Consider the following 16,045-nt stretch of genomic DNA (forward strand, 5'->3'; position numbering starts at 1 on the left):
GTGATAGTCTGCAAATAGATCTGAGTAGGTCAAATAATAAGAGGGAAAAACACTAGCTGGATCAGAAAGGGAAACACCAGATCAACTGAGATAGTAGTAGATTTGAATTGGTCATATAGTAACAGGGAAAAACATTAGATCGGTTGGAAAGGGAAACACCAGATTGATTGAAGGGAAATGACACAAATTAACTGGAAAGAGAAACACCAGGTTGATCAAAAGGAAAACATATTAGATCGGTAATTTACAACATTCACACCCCACTGCCAGGGAGAGTCTCTTTAATTGACATGCGTGGGCAGGAATTCGATCATCAGAGGTCCTGGGAAAGGCATCTCCTCCACAGGTGAGACTTTTACCAGGTCATAGTTTTTAGTAGTTTGTATAGCATCAGTAATTTTTAGAGCAAGCAGTTACAGAGTTTACAGAGCAAGCATTTAGTATTTCCGTGCACAAATGGTTACCAGTGGCGTATGTGTACTGAGCCTCCTGCTTATCATCCCAGCCCAGCAGTTGTGTACATGCACTGTTTTCCCTGGTGATTGTCCCAGCCCGACACAGATAGCCAGTCTGCCCTGGGCTGTGATGCCCAAAGAACCTTGAAATGTTACAAATTGCAACTATTTCTGTGGGAGAAAGGCCAGTTCCCGGGAAAAAGCCCAGTTCCCACCACACAGAAAGCAGCTTTATATTTCTTTGTGTGCTGGTGGCTGTAGGTCAATGGAATGGCCAAACATGGCTGTACTCATGTCAAGACATTTTTGGCTGTGGCCGTCTCCATTAATCATAAGACATCATATGTATAGACAACGAACTTTGTACACAAGTATACAAGGCACATCTAAGAACCCAAAATCCAATGACTATAATAATTATAAAACTATCTTGCAATAAAGGACATAAACCCCAAGGTAACCAATCAAACAACCCCTTAGAATATGGAATATTATTAACTTGATCTTGTAAATCATGTACAGCATCAAAGATAACATTAGTTTAATTTGATATATTGAAACAGCACATACCTGGTATTTTAGTACAAGGTGTTTGGTGAAGAAGAAACAAATAGTCTAAAGCAGCTCGTTGTATAAGAGTCTCTCTGCGCGGTCTTTGCAATTTTTGAGATATGGCTAAGAGAGCTTTAACAGTATCATTTATTACACGTGTCAACAAGCAGGAAAGGTGTTCAATTTGACGACGGTTGTCTATAATTAAGCCAGGATCAGGTAGCAGGAGGGCGGCAAGCCTTGCCACAGTAGAGACGGGAGCAAGGTTAACATGAGGGTCACAATCTGTAGTGAGTGCTCGTCTTACTTGGGAATTCTTGGTAGGGAAGGCAGCTATAAGGGGGGCTATTGGGCCAATACCACATGCCACAGATATGTCAGTTGGAATGTGTGAGTATGCAGTATTGTCATATAACCAGAAATATCCAGTAGGTAATCGTGAGGGAGTAGGAATACTAACAGGGATAGTCTTATTACAATGGAATGGAATATATGTATAATTAATATAATAACACGTAGTAGAAGTTACTCCTGATATAGGCATAGATACTAAAGAAGGATGAACAGTGACTTTAACATGTGACACATTAGATAAGGTAACACCTAGACCTAACAGATTAGCTTGCAGAACTCCAGAAGGGTTATTACTGTTTCTGAGACAAAAAGCAGTTTTATTAAGAACTGTATGAGCTAAATGTAGCCACAGATTAGTGTTTTTAAGAGGAGTAGTGACATTAGCAAGAATACTAACAAATGGGGTTTCTTTAAGAAAAGGGGAATCTGGATTCCCCTTCTTCCATTTAATACAAAATACCAGCCCCCATCACAGAGGGTAGCAGAAGGCAGGGTGAAAGAGAAATTATAATTAGTTTTGTGTGATTGATCAGATATAGGCTTAAACTGAGAAGTTGCTTGATGTTTTTGAGACCAAATTTCTCGACCGTTCATAGTCCAGGTTACAGATCCCGCTGGTGTGGAGCAGTTGGTCCAGCAGTGCAGGGTCAAATGTTGTCCTACGGAGACATTAGTTGGGGGTGGAGGTCTGCAGCAGACATGCAGTTGCAGCACAACATAGCGAGCACAGCAGGAATATCTATTCACGCAAAGAAACAGAATTTTTAGGAACATGATATCATTCTTTACTTCCTGGATACATGACTATGAGTGTTGCAGGGGGCCTTGGCCCGCTACTTCTGCTGCACGGGGAGCAGCATTGGGTGCGTGTGTCACCCACACCTTTCTTCTAGGTTTCCATCCATCTGTAGACCCAAATCCTTGCATTTCTTTTTAGTTAATTTAGTTGGAGGTTGTCCTTGTGACACACTTGGAGTCAGGAGGGGAAGTACCAATAACTGTTCCACTCGTTTCCCAGACTTTATAGTTAGCGCTGTGTCACTATCATTATATAATATAAATTTTATTTTTTCTTGGTAATCTGGATCAGTGTCTCCTCCTAGTACATTAATATTTTTTGTTGCTAGTCCAGAGCGTCCCTTTTAACAAACCAAAAGTGTTTTTGGGAAATTGTACCCCTATCCCAGGAGGGACTATAGACTGCTTCTTAGGGGGCAATTGAATAGCCAGCTGCTTCAGCCGTGGCACAAAAAGGCAGTTTAGCTGATTGGGTCAATGGCCAATAGGTTAAGGTCATAAGCTCATGGGTAGTGGCTGCCGCGTCTGTAATCTTTGCTGGTAACAACCTTGACAGAGGAGTCTCATTAAGGCCCAACGGCCTGTTATTTAACATATTTAGAGCAGTACTCAGATGGTTGTGCCACCCCTTTAATGAGCCATGACCGAGTTTCCTCAATTGTTGTTTAAGCAATACATTCATTCGTTCTATGAGGCCTGCAGCTTGGGGGTAATAAGGTATATGATAAATCCATTCTATATGATTTTCTTTTGTTTAGGTTTGAATTAACTTACCTGTAAAGTGGGAACCGTTGTCACTCTGAATTTGCCTTGGTGTTCCATAATATAACTTAATTGTAGCTAATAATTTTATGGCACTCTGTTGGGTGGCTGCTTTAGCCAGCATAGCTAATAAATAACCAGAATATGTATCAACAACAGTGCAGGCATAAACATATCCACAAGAATTTAGCAATGGCCCAATAAAATCTATTTGCCAGGTATGGGTGGGAAATAATCCCTTTTGAATATGACCTTGGTAGGGGTGTGGAACTCCCCGTTTATTTAACTGTTGGCATAATTGACATTGTTGTACTGCAGTGGCAATATCATCGTGGGTGACAAGGATTCCCCTTTGTTGTGCCCACCTGTATGAAGCTTGTTCTCCCAAGTGTCCACTCTTTTTGTAGACCCATTGTGCTAAACCTTGGTTGTGCACTGCACGACTTTGCACCAACTGATCAGCATGAGAATTATATTTTCGTTCTGTAGAAATTAAAGAACTGTGGGCATCAACATGAAGTATAGTAACAATTGTGTCTTGGCACCATAATCATACGTCTTTTCATAATTTTTTTTTTTTGAGTCTAAAGAATATTGTGGCCATGTGGTGTTACAAAGAAAATCATCTTTTTCTTGGATATGGGCTCACAGCTGAACACAGCCCATTGAGCCAAGAGGTGGCCCAGAGGGCTCTCCTTGGGGACAGATGGAGTTCCCCCCCTTCAAAATTACAAACATACAGAACAGACAGTCAAATGGGATCCCAAACAGAACAGATAGGTGCATCTAACAGATGCCGGGTAAAAGTCCTATAATTATTTCCATTTCAGTAGGGATAGCCCTGCATCTTAAAGAGATAGGACCCCAGGTGGAGGGGAAGGGAGTTCTCGGTGTAAGCAAAAACAAACAAACAAATAATTTTAGAGCCTGTTTTCCTGTCATAAGAAAATGTGCCCAGGTCAGATGGAAAGCACTGGGAGCAGTCCCTAGGGCAAATCACGTAGGCTTCTGCTGGACTGTTTCTCAGAACACCCCATCCAGCCCAGTTTCCCGAGCCATGGGCAAAGAGCCTCCTGGCTGGCCTGTCAATTGTTGTTGGATACATATTCAGGCTCTTTATTTGTCACATAAGAGGGGCCAAATAAAACTAGAACACCAGGCTCACAGCAAGGAAAGAGTTTCTATTTTGGGTGACATCAGCTGGGACTGCAAATCTGAAACTTCTTATTCCAAAAGCACCTTCTCCTTTCATATCTTATTCCTATCTTCTATAGCCTGACGATAAGCAGTCAACAAACATCAACCTTGCCGTGCCAGAAAAGAAATATCATCTCTCTTTTTTTTTTCCACTGTCTGCAAAGCTTTGGTCACATCCAATGATTCATATCTTGCAGATGAACATCCCAAGATTCACATAATCCTGACCTGCCAGCCCACTCCCCAGCCAGAGTGCAAAGGGAGGGTCCTCCCATCCTGGAATTTCTTCCACCTTGGCTTCAGTTACCTTTCGTTTGAACAGGAAAGGCATCTCCTTAATCAAATCCTGCTCATAGCGCCAATTATGTTTTGAGAGGTTTGGGGGATTCGATTGGAGACGTAAAAGAAACTTTCCACTCCAAACAAATGGACTGAAGGTCTATTTTATTATATAGAGGAGAGTAAAGGTGATAGCCAGCAAACAGATCCAAATAGGTCAAATAATAAGAGGGAAAAACACCAGCTCAATAGGAAAGGGAAACACCAGATCGACTGAGATAGCAGCAGATTCAAATAGGTCATATAATAAGAGGGAGAAACATCAGATTGATCAGAAAGGGAAACACCAGATTGACTGAAGGGAAATGACCCAAATCAATCGGAAAGAGAAACACCAGGTTGACTGAAAAGAAAACACATCAGATCGGTTACTCACAACATCCATTCTTCACTGCCAGGGAGAGTCCCTTCAACTGACACGGCTGGGTGGGACTCCAAACATCAGAGGTCCTGGGCGAGGCATCCCCTCCACAGGTGAGACTCTCACCAGGCCTCAGTTTCCAGCAGTTTATATAGCATCAGTAATTTCCAGAGCAAGCAGTTACAGAGTTTGCAGAGCAAACATTTAGCGTTCCCATGCACAAATGGTTATCAGTGGTGTACGTGCACTGAGCCTCCTGGCTATCGTCCCAGGCCGGCAGTTGTATACGTGCATTGTTCTCCCGGGTTATCGTCCCAGCTTGGCATAAATGGCCAGTCTGCCCCGAGCTACGATGCCCAAAGAACCTTGAAATATTACAAATTACAACTATCTCCATGGGAGAAAGGCCAGTTCCTGGGAAAAAGGCCAATTCTTATCACACAAAAAACAGCTGTACGTCAATTAAACAGCCAAACATGGCTGTACTCATGTCAAGACACCCCCAAAGGGCCACCTCCAAATATTATCACATTGAGAGTTAGGGCTTCAACATATGAGTTATAAAGGACATAAACATTCAGTCCATAACAAGTATCAAGCCACAAAGTGACATGGAAGAATCTTAAATGTATATTGCTAAGTGAAAGTAGTCAATCTAGGAAGGCTACATATAGTAATGTGCTGCATAACAATGTTTCGGTCAACAACAGACCATATACATGCCGGCGGTCCCATTAGATTAGTACCATATGGCCTAGGCATGTAGTAGCCTATACCATGTAGGTTTGTGTAAGTACACTCTATGATGTTTGCACAACAATGAAATTGCCTAATGAGACATTTCTCAGAATGTAGCCCCGTCATTAAGCAACACCTGACTGTACTGTAGAATTCCAACTATATGACATTCTGAAAAAGGCAAAATTATGGAACAGTAAAAAGATCAGTGGTTGCCAGTAGTTGGGGTTGAGGAGGGAGAAAGGGATAAATAGGTACTGCACAGGGGAGTTTTAGAACAGTGAAACTATTCTGTAAGATACTTTAATAGTGAATACATATCATTATAAATTGGTCAAATCCCACAGAATGCACAAAACAAAGAGTGACCCAAATACAAACTATGTACTATAGTGAATAATGAGGGTATCGATATTGGCTCATCAATGGTAACAAATGTACCACACTAATGCAAGAAGTTAATAATGGGGAGAAGGCCAGGAGGTATATTTGAACTCTCTATCTTTCTGCTCAAATTTTCTTTACACCTAAACTTTCTATAAAAATGAAAATACCAATTTTTAAAAAGACAATAAAAGAGAGTGGCCTATAAATTGAAAGTGACTTGAGAAATATAGTTATCAAATGAAATGTGTACACCTTTGCCTAGATCCTGATTTGAACAAATCAACGTAAAGATTACAAAAAAATGATAACTTGATATTTGAAAATAAAAAAGGAAGTTCAGGGGCCAGCCCTGTGGCGTAGAGGTTAAGTGCGCACGCTCTGCTGCTGGCAGCCCAAGTTCAGATCCCGGGTGCGCACTGATGCACCGCTTGTCAGGCCATGCTGCAACAGCGCCCCACATAAAGTTGAGGAAGATGGCATGGATGTTAGCTCAGGGCCGGTCTTCCTCAGCCAAAAGAGGAGGATTGGCATGGATGTTAGCTCAGGGCTGATCTTCCTTACCAAAAAAAAAAAAAAAAAAAGGAAGTTCATCTAAACTTTTCCATCAAGTATGTTATGCCTCTTGGATGTTGTCTTTAATCAAGCAAAGGAAGTTCTCTTTCCTCTCCATGCTTCTGACTTTTAAAGATCATTTATATATATATATATATATATATATATATATATATATTTTTTTTTTTTTTTTGGCGAGGAAGATTAGCCCTGAGCTAACAACTGTTACCTAATCCTCCTCTTTTTGCTGAGGAAGACAGGCCCTGGGCTAACATCCATGCCCATCTTCCTCTACTTTATATGTGGGACACTGCCACAGCATGGCTTGATAAGCAGTGCATAGGTCCGCACCGGGGATCCAAACCTGCGAACCCCGGGCCGCCAAAGTGGAGCACACGAACTTAACCACTATGCCACTGGGCCGGCCCCAGTAGATATTGTATTTTAACCAATGCTTTTTTCCTTTTTATGCCATTAGCGTAGTTATATTCATATACATAATATTTTATTATGCATGTAAGTAACACAGGAATATGTTGATGGTTAATATCTGAAATATCTATAAATGTGAATATATATTTTCAGTGTATTGTAAATATATTTACAGTTTATGGGTATTTTGGATATTAACATCAATGCATTCATGAGAAACTTGATTAGTATACTTTATTGTAAACAATCTGTTGGATTCAGTTAGCTACCATCTTAATTAAAATTTTTGCAGCTGTGTTCATAAGTGAAACAGTGCTAACCCATTGTCAAAATAATTTTTTTCTCCCTTCCTTCCTCCCTCCCTCCCTCCCTCCCTCTCTCCTTTCTTTTTCTTTCTTTCTCTCTCTCTTCCTCCCTCCCTCCCTCTCCCTCTCCCTCTTGCTCTGTCTCTCTCTCTCCCTCCCTCCCTCTTTCTCTCTCTCCCCTTCATATTTTCCTTTTTAGGTTATGGACTTTAAATTATTCTTTTATTCTTGCCTGATAAACTAAGTTGAGCAGCATTCTCTTTTTTAATTCTTTTTGTCTTTTTGGAAAATGTTGTATGATATACACTACCACTTCCTTGAACTTTTGGTGCAATTTACTTGTAATAATGTTTTGACTTGGGGCTTTTTTGAAAGGATATCTTGTATTATCATTTTTCATTTATTTGTGTGTCTATTCAAGTTTTCTATTTCTTTCTTGTTCTGAGTTGGTGATGTATTTTTTCCTTAGATATTTACACATATTTTCCAGGTTTAAAAATTATTGTTGGAGAGTTGTTCGTATATACTTCCATAATTTTTATTACTTTTATATCTGTCCTTATTTCCCATTTTCTTTATACTAAATTTTATTTGTGCATTCTCTTTTTATCTTTATGAATGTATCTTTTTGATCTTTGTAAAGAATCAGCTTTTTGATTTGTTAAATTTACAGAATTTTGTTAATTATTTCATATATGTCTCTGCTTAAATTTATTACTTCCTCTTTCCTGTTTATTTAGGTTTGTTATGTTGACCTTTTTCAATTTCTGGAATTGAAAAGTTACCTCAGCTGCTTTCAATATATCTAGTTTTCTGAGAGATGTCACTCAGTGGTGCTACAGTTACAACGTTGATATGAAAGTCTTGCTATGCTGTTCAGTTGCAAATATTTCTTAATTTCTCCTTCTCTCTTCACTCTACCAATCAGCACTTGGTACCAGGAATGGTGCCAGGAAACATACCTTCAAAAATGGGATTCTGACATTGGGTTGCTAACTGTTTAATCTGACTAATGCCTTCCTTTCCCAAGGTAAATAGGATATTATCTACAGCATCACTGGCATCTAGAATACTTTGGATAATTACCTATTGCTGTTTGGTGTGGAATTCTAACTGGAGACGAGATTCGGATATGCTATGTGGCAACTTCACTTGAGCGTAGTAATGATGACCACACGACTGTGGGTTGGGATGATAACTCTGAGAGCTCACACACCAAAAGTGACAAGCTCAGAGCTAAAGACACATCAGAGAGTTTCTATGGAAGCCCGAAAACTAACTATCTTATTTCTTATGGCTGCAGGGAAAATATGGCTGAAATCAGATGCAACATATTATTATATGAAAGCTAAGGGGAACGGGGAATTGAATTCAGAACCTCCACTAACTCTCCTCTGGGAAAGTAAAGGCATTGAGTGCAAAGCAGGGAGAAAATAAAACCTTGGATAGGGAGTTTTCGGTGGGCCATGGTAAATCCGGGAAACTTGAACTCTCAAAAATCCCCCAGCTTCCCTCACCAGCAGAGGCAGCCCCTGCTCCTAAAGAAGCTACACTTCTCTTTCTCAAAGACTTTGTAAATATTTCCATGTGTCCCTGTGCCTTTGCAAGGAGATGTCTCATCACCTCAAGACGTGTCTACCATCCATTGTTTCCTCCACACCTACAACTACAGTAAGATGCCAGCACGTCCAAGAGGCATAAATGCAAAATCTGACTTGTAAGGATACGGCTTATACATATGTTCATACATGTATAGATACACATATATATACTTACATAGAAACCTGGGTATATGTGCAGGAATGGTGTTTGCCAGTTGGGAATGCAATATACATTGCATAACCATAAATATGGTTATGAACTTACCTAAAACTTACCCTTTAGTCTTTTCCCTCAGTACCTGATTTCATAACAGTATTTGACATGTGCGACAACTGCTCAAATCTGCCCATTGGCTCCCTCACCCATGAAATGAGGGCCAATATGGTGGAACATAGCCACAGGGAACTCCTCACACTTGCCCTCCATCCAAGAATAGCAAAAATTAAAACAGTGCCACACCCTTTGTACAATTACAAAATTACATTGTAGGTTATTTTTTTGTCGCTTTTTAACTTTCATATTTGGCTTGACCAGGTGGTGAATGTGTTTTAGCGGATGTCTGTGTATCATCTTGAACTGTATCTGGTGGTGACACCAACAGCAGCCCCTGTTCAGATGCGGACTCTTTATTGGAGCAAACCTACAAAGCTTCTGGCACTTAGTATGTAGTGATTAGCTTGGAAATTCCTTTTCTGTATATTATTTGTTAAGTACTATCAGATTCAGTTTACCTGGCAGGAATAGCAGTCCACTTCTACAAGGCTATTTTATTTCCTGCTTTCTGTCTTAATGCGGTTTGCACAGACCCTAACCAGTCACTGTCAGTCTGCTCCATTGACAATTGTTCTGTTGTATCTGGTAAAGAGAGTAGCACTTACCTTATATCCCTAAATAAGACACACGTATGTCAGAAACTGGATGACAAGCTGGTCATGTTGTTTTTTTTTGTATTTTCATACAGTAAATTTGACATTTTTGTTTTGTTGTACAGTTCCATGCATTTTAACACATGTATAAGTTTGTGGAACCACACCACAATCAGAATATAGAACAGTTCCATTATCCAAAAAATTCCCTCAGAAATTTTATAGTCACATCTTTCTTCAACCTCTAACCCCTGACAACCACTGTTCTGTTCTATGTCTCTACAGTTTTGCCTGTTCCAGAATATCAAAGAAATGGAATCAAACAATACCTACCCTGTAAGTCTCCTTTCATGCAACAGAATGCCTTTGAGATTCATTCAAGTTTTGGTGTATATCAATAGTTGGTTCCTTTTTATTATTGACTAGTATTCCATTGTATGGAATATATCCCAGATATTTTATCCATTCACATGTTGAAGGAATTTGAATAGTCTCTAGTTTTTAGCTTTTACAAATAAAGTTACTATAAACATTTGTGTACATGTTTTTCCGTAAATATGATTTCTGAATGCTATTCTGTTTCATTGATCCATTTTTCAATTTCTTTGCCAACATCACGATGTAGCTTTACAGTAAATCCTTACAGTATATCAGATAGTTTGATTCTTCTGTCTTCTAATTTTTTTTGTATCTATCATTTATCTATCTATTTTTAATTAATTTGTTTATTCTGATCTTGCTGTTGTATTTTTCAGCTCCAGTCTTTCCATTTGGATCTTCTTTCTACTATTACTTTACTGAAACATTGTATTTTTCCATTTGTTTTGAGCATTCTCACTATTAATTGTCAAATAATTCCAACGTCTGTGTGGTCTTAGTCTTAGTCTTGATGTCCATTATCCTATCCTATGTGAGTTGAGATTTTTCCAATTCTTTGTACGCCTAATAATTTTGGTTTGTATTTTGGACATTGGATGAGCTCCTCTATAAAGCATATTTCAAGTTTATACATTTTATCTGAGGTTTTTCTTGTATATTATAAAAATTATTAGGAAATCAGTTGTAGTTAAATTTTTTAAATTAATCTTTCTTGAATAAAAGACTCTGTGTATGGTAATGAAAAGAGAGGTCACATTCTCTTTGAATTACTTCATTGTCAACTTAGTTTCTTTTTGATTGCCTTTTCTTATCTCAGCAGAAAAGATATTGAGTTAAATTTATATCATTTGTTTAGCCACCTCCCAGTGTAATGGAACTAAGGATACAGCTAGAAACAATGGTTTTCCTAGCAGGAAAACGTATTTAAACTATGTAGTTTATTATTTGTATTTGCTACAGATATGATGGAAACTAGATTTATGTTCCCAGTTCTATATTTGGACTGACTTTCATGTGTTCTTTCCGGTGTGGCTAGCCAAGGTTGTCTTTGTATATACGATGCCTAATGTGGTAGTGAGAGCCCTATCATCTGCCTTCTTTTTGGTGCAACTCCAACAGAGGACCTGGAGCCTCCCATTGTAGGTACTTTCAGATGATGTTGATCCAGAACAGTGTAAAGAGTTCTGGATACTTTGTACTCTAGGTATCCTATGCCTTGAGTTTGCCATCAAAACCAGGTGGTGTAAGTAGGATTTTGCCGCTAGCAAGAGGAATAGGCAAGGAGGAGTTAGTTGGCTGTGCCAAGATGCATTCACTTAAAAGAATGCCTTATACATATTTTTATTGTCTTTACCTGTAGTTATATCTATTACATTTTGCATTTGGTTAGAACTGAAATAGTCTAGGTACAGATGGCATTTACTACCACGTTTTTGACCCCTTGTGTCCTGAAAACCCTGCATCCTCACAACCAAATCCATGCAGCCACCACCTGCAGCTTCACACACACTCTGGCGTCAAACCTGTGTGGCCACAGTGTGAGGCTCTAAGCCACTGGCTGAAACCTCTGCTCTTCTGGCTCTGCTTGTTTCTTAATAATTTGGCTTCTGTCTCGTTCCTGTGTCTGAGCATCTGAGCTCACTCTGTTTCCTTGGGCTTTGTCTTTCTCACTCATATCTAATATTTTTCTCGATAAATTGGCTAAGAGAATGGGGCATTGCTTGCTTTTCCCGCCCCACCAAATCCGCAACACAGATAACCCGCAGACCTACCTCAGCCTCACAGCCCTGTGGAGCTTACAGGGCACTGGCATTTTTTCTGGTCGCCCAGACAAATGGCCTCGCTTTTCAGGAAATCAGTCTTGTGGCCGCTTTTCTTGTCACCTCCTGTTGCCGATGCTGCCTCGTCTCTGCAGGACCAACAGTGTTTCTGTCGTCTGTGTTCAATCCTCCATTCTCCAGGGCTGATCCCACCCAGCGGGCATGTCCATTTCTCGGTTTCTGACCGCTGACTTCTCCTGTGAACCATTTCTGTTAACCTCTTTGCAGCTGGCTGGTCATAAGCTCAAACTGAGCCTTCGTTCAGTAAAACAGTGCTTTCCTAATTCTTGACTAATTATGGATCAATTTTGCTAGCTTTCTCGCTAACTTAGTCACTCACGGCCCTGTTGTGCTTAAGAAGCAGCTGCCATCTTTCTACTTTCGTTATTGCCTTGAAAATGAGAGCTCAGAGCGCATCATTTTATAAATAGAGTAGATTTCCTTCTTAGATGCATTATCTTCCCCTTCTCCACAGTGGAGATCATTTGTCAGGTTTCACTGTGAGCCCTGTGAGTTTCCTCTTTCCTGCAATTTATCCTTGTGGGCTTGGCATTTCACTATCTCTAAGATCTGCAAAATAGGGTATTTCATGGTATATTCCATTTCTATGCCATTTATAAAACTGGTAAATTTCGGCCTAGCAGCACTGTGTGAGGGACCAAACTGTTCATTTTTATTTATCATATTCTTCTAAGAAACATTTATCAAAAATGTAAAAAAAAAAAAAGCATGTTATGCTAGGATAGTGTGTAGTGAGGAGAGGATGGTGGGAGCTATAGTCACAAAGATGAAAAATCTACACTTTCTGCCTTCTAAATGGGAAACGGTATATACACAGAATGTGATATTTGCTATAATGCTAGGATAAGAGTGACCAAGAGATGGTGTGTTTCAGAGGGCGCCATGTCAGTTATCATTTGTCTGATGGTGAGTGAGTGAACGTGAACTAGAACATCAATGCTGCTCCCCACCCCATCTGAAATTCCATGTCTTCAGACTTTTAGCTGGAGGACCATGGAACACAGCACAGAGGGATTCCTCATAAAATAGGCTTCAAAGGATGGTGGTTGCTGCTCTACCATAACAATATGTGCATTGCAGATATAGGATATACAATGAGTGAAGATGAGGAAGGGAGGAAGAATGAAATTAGTGGTTCAACTGGAGTTTCACTGTCCAACATGGTGGCCACTAGCCACAGGCAGTTACTCCACACTCAAAGTGTGTCTGGTCTGAATTGAGCCATGCTGCAAGTGTAAAACACATAGCGGATAGCGAAGACTTAGTACAAAAAAAATGAAAAATACATAATTAATTTTTTTATTGATCACATGTTAGAGCTATTACATTTTGGGTATATTGGGTAAAATAAAACTGCTATTAAAATTTATTTCACCTGTTTCTTTTTACTCTTTTAAAGTGGCTACAAGAAAATTAAGAATTACATATAAGACTCATGTTATAGTTCCATTGTGCAGTGCTGGACTACAGCACGAGGTAATTTTAAGGAGAGAGAACTTAGAGTCAGTGCATCAAGGGCGTTGAATACCCGACTAAGTAATTCACATAACATTTGCCAGGTGATGGGAATTCATTGATTTTTGAGTAGAGGAATAAAGTAGAATACCAAACAAAGATTAATCTGGTGACAGGAGCATGTTTCAATTTCCAGTTCCTTATTCATGATAAAACATTGCTCTAAACCTTAATGATAATTCATTTTACAGCTTTCCAGTTGAAATCTTGCCAAAGGAAAAAGTGGTTTATGTCATCATGCTTATTTACTCATTTTCAGATAGATCCTAGTTAGATTAATGCACCATATTTCCCCTTACAGAAGCCTTGTTACCTTTCTCCAAATCACGTATGTTGGCATAATTGCATGGTGAGCTATTTTTGATAAATCTTACCTGATCGTCAAGAAGGGAAGTGATTCTTATTCTTTTACCACTTGCAAGAACTGCACTCTACACTGTAGGCATGCAATAAACATTTGAAGGAAAGTGTGTTACAGTCACTTTCTCTGGCACAGTGTTACATATATTTTTAATATTTCCAAAGTTTATGCCCAAATTTCTCCAAACTTTGAATTCCTGGATGTGGGTGTTCTTTGAGATGAGGTGCCATATTTTAAAGAAATGTTTTATCTAAGTTTTAATATCAAAGTGACAAATTAAACTGTGAATATTTGCTGGGCTTAATCTGATTGTCCTGTTTTCAGTTTAAATAAATGATTGAGTTATTTTAATCACTCTTTGCTATTATGTATATATTTTTTTAATTTTAATATGAGACCGTGGATTTCTGTGCCTACCTCTGATCCATTCAATATGAGCAAAACCTAACTCTCATTCCATTCTCTCCAATCTTTCTTTCAGATGGTAGCTAAAATAATCTTGATAAGTTCAAGAACAATCTTAATGTGATTTTATCAAACTTAAGTGAAAATTATAGCATTTTAAAATGAGATTTTAAATCTTTACTATGTGGAAAGGTCCCATTTTGGAAACTGATACATCTATCCATTTAATCTATTTTTATTTCTCTCTGAAATGTTGTTTAATTTTGTTTGCATATGATAACGTGTATTTCCTATTGAATTATATTTATAAGAATTTTATATTTTTTGAAACTTTTTTAAAAAGATCTTCTGTATATGCAAAATGCATATTGCTGTAATAAAGAACAGTTACTTTAATATTTATTTTGTATATGACCTCATTACTGAGCTCTCATTGTTTCTAAGAGCTTTTCTGTTTGTTCTTTTGGTGTGCATCATAAATTTACAAGTAATGATTGTTTGTCCTTTTCAATATTTATACCTTTTGTTTATATTGACTTCTAGAGAGATAGGTATCCAAAACAACATTAACCAACACTGGTGGTAGAAATCATCTTGCTACTTTCTAAGACTTGTGGATGGTGCCTCTATTAATTATGATTTCTGTTGTTTTGACATGGTTTTTCTTTATCGTGTTAAGCTTATTACTAGTTTAGTAACTACTTGCAACTAATAGACACAGAATCTTATGAGATATCTTTCAGAATATTCAAAACAGTCATATACTTTTTCTCCCTTTAATTGTTATTATGAGGATTCATATTATTAGTTTTCTGCTAATATCGAATCTTGAATTATTATATCATGGTCACAATACATTACTATTATAATATAATGCTAAAATGAATCTGTTCAAATTATAGTCAGGATGCATACACATTTGAAGATATTGTGTTCTTTGCATTTCTTTGACGAGGCTTGATGTCAGCTTTATGTTGCATTTATAAAAGAGAATAGAGGACATTCAATTATCGTTTTTAAATTCCCTTTTATGATTTGGAATGGGAATTATCTATTCTTTGTAAATTTGAAAGGACTTATCTTTAACTTCACTGTAGGCTTACTGCCTTCTGTTGTGTATTTGTGGTCAATTTTTCCTCGTTAATGACTTTAGTATATTATACTATATTGTCTGTTTAAAAGAGTAGAATTTGATTTATTTGTTAGTTAGTTAGGATTTTTTAAATTTAAAGTTATTAATTTCATGTTTTTCCCTGGATTAGTTTGTTTTTTTATGGCCGTGTATTGTTCAAGTTTATTGAAATACATAATTTTCTTTTTTAACAGCTTTATGGAGGTATAACTGATATACAACAAACTGCGTATGTTTAATGTATACAATTTGATGGGTTTGGACATGCACACCCACCCATGATGTCATCACCACAATCAAGGTGATAAACATATCCAGCACCTCTAAACGTTTCCTTTTGCCTTTTTGCTTTTTTTTTCTGGTAAGAACATTTAACATGGATCAACCCTCTTAACAAAATTTTAAGTGCACAATACCTTTTTGTTATCTGTAGGCACTGTGTTACAGCAGATCTCTAGAACAGGTTCATCTGGTATAACTATAACTTTATACCCACTGAATGACTCCCCACTTCCCCTTCCCGGCATTTCCTAGCAACAGTCACTCTATTTTCTGTTTCTATATGTTTGACTATTTTAGATATCTCATATAAGTGGAATCACATAGTATTTGTCCTTTTGTGACTGATCTTTTTCACTTAGCATAACGTCCTCCAGGTCTATCTACATTGTTACAAATGGTAGGATTTCCTTACAGCAAAAGAAACAATCAAC

The sequence above is a fragment of the Diceros bicornis genome, chromosome 41, assembly GCF_020826845.1.
Source record: "Diceros bicornis minor isolate mBicDic1 chromosome 41, mDicBic1.mat.cur, whole genome shotgun sequence".
Lineage (NCBI taxonomy): Eukaryota > Metazoa > Chordata > Mammalia > Perissodactyla > Rhinocerotidae > Diceros > Diceros bicornis.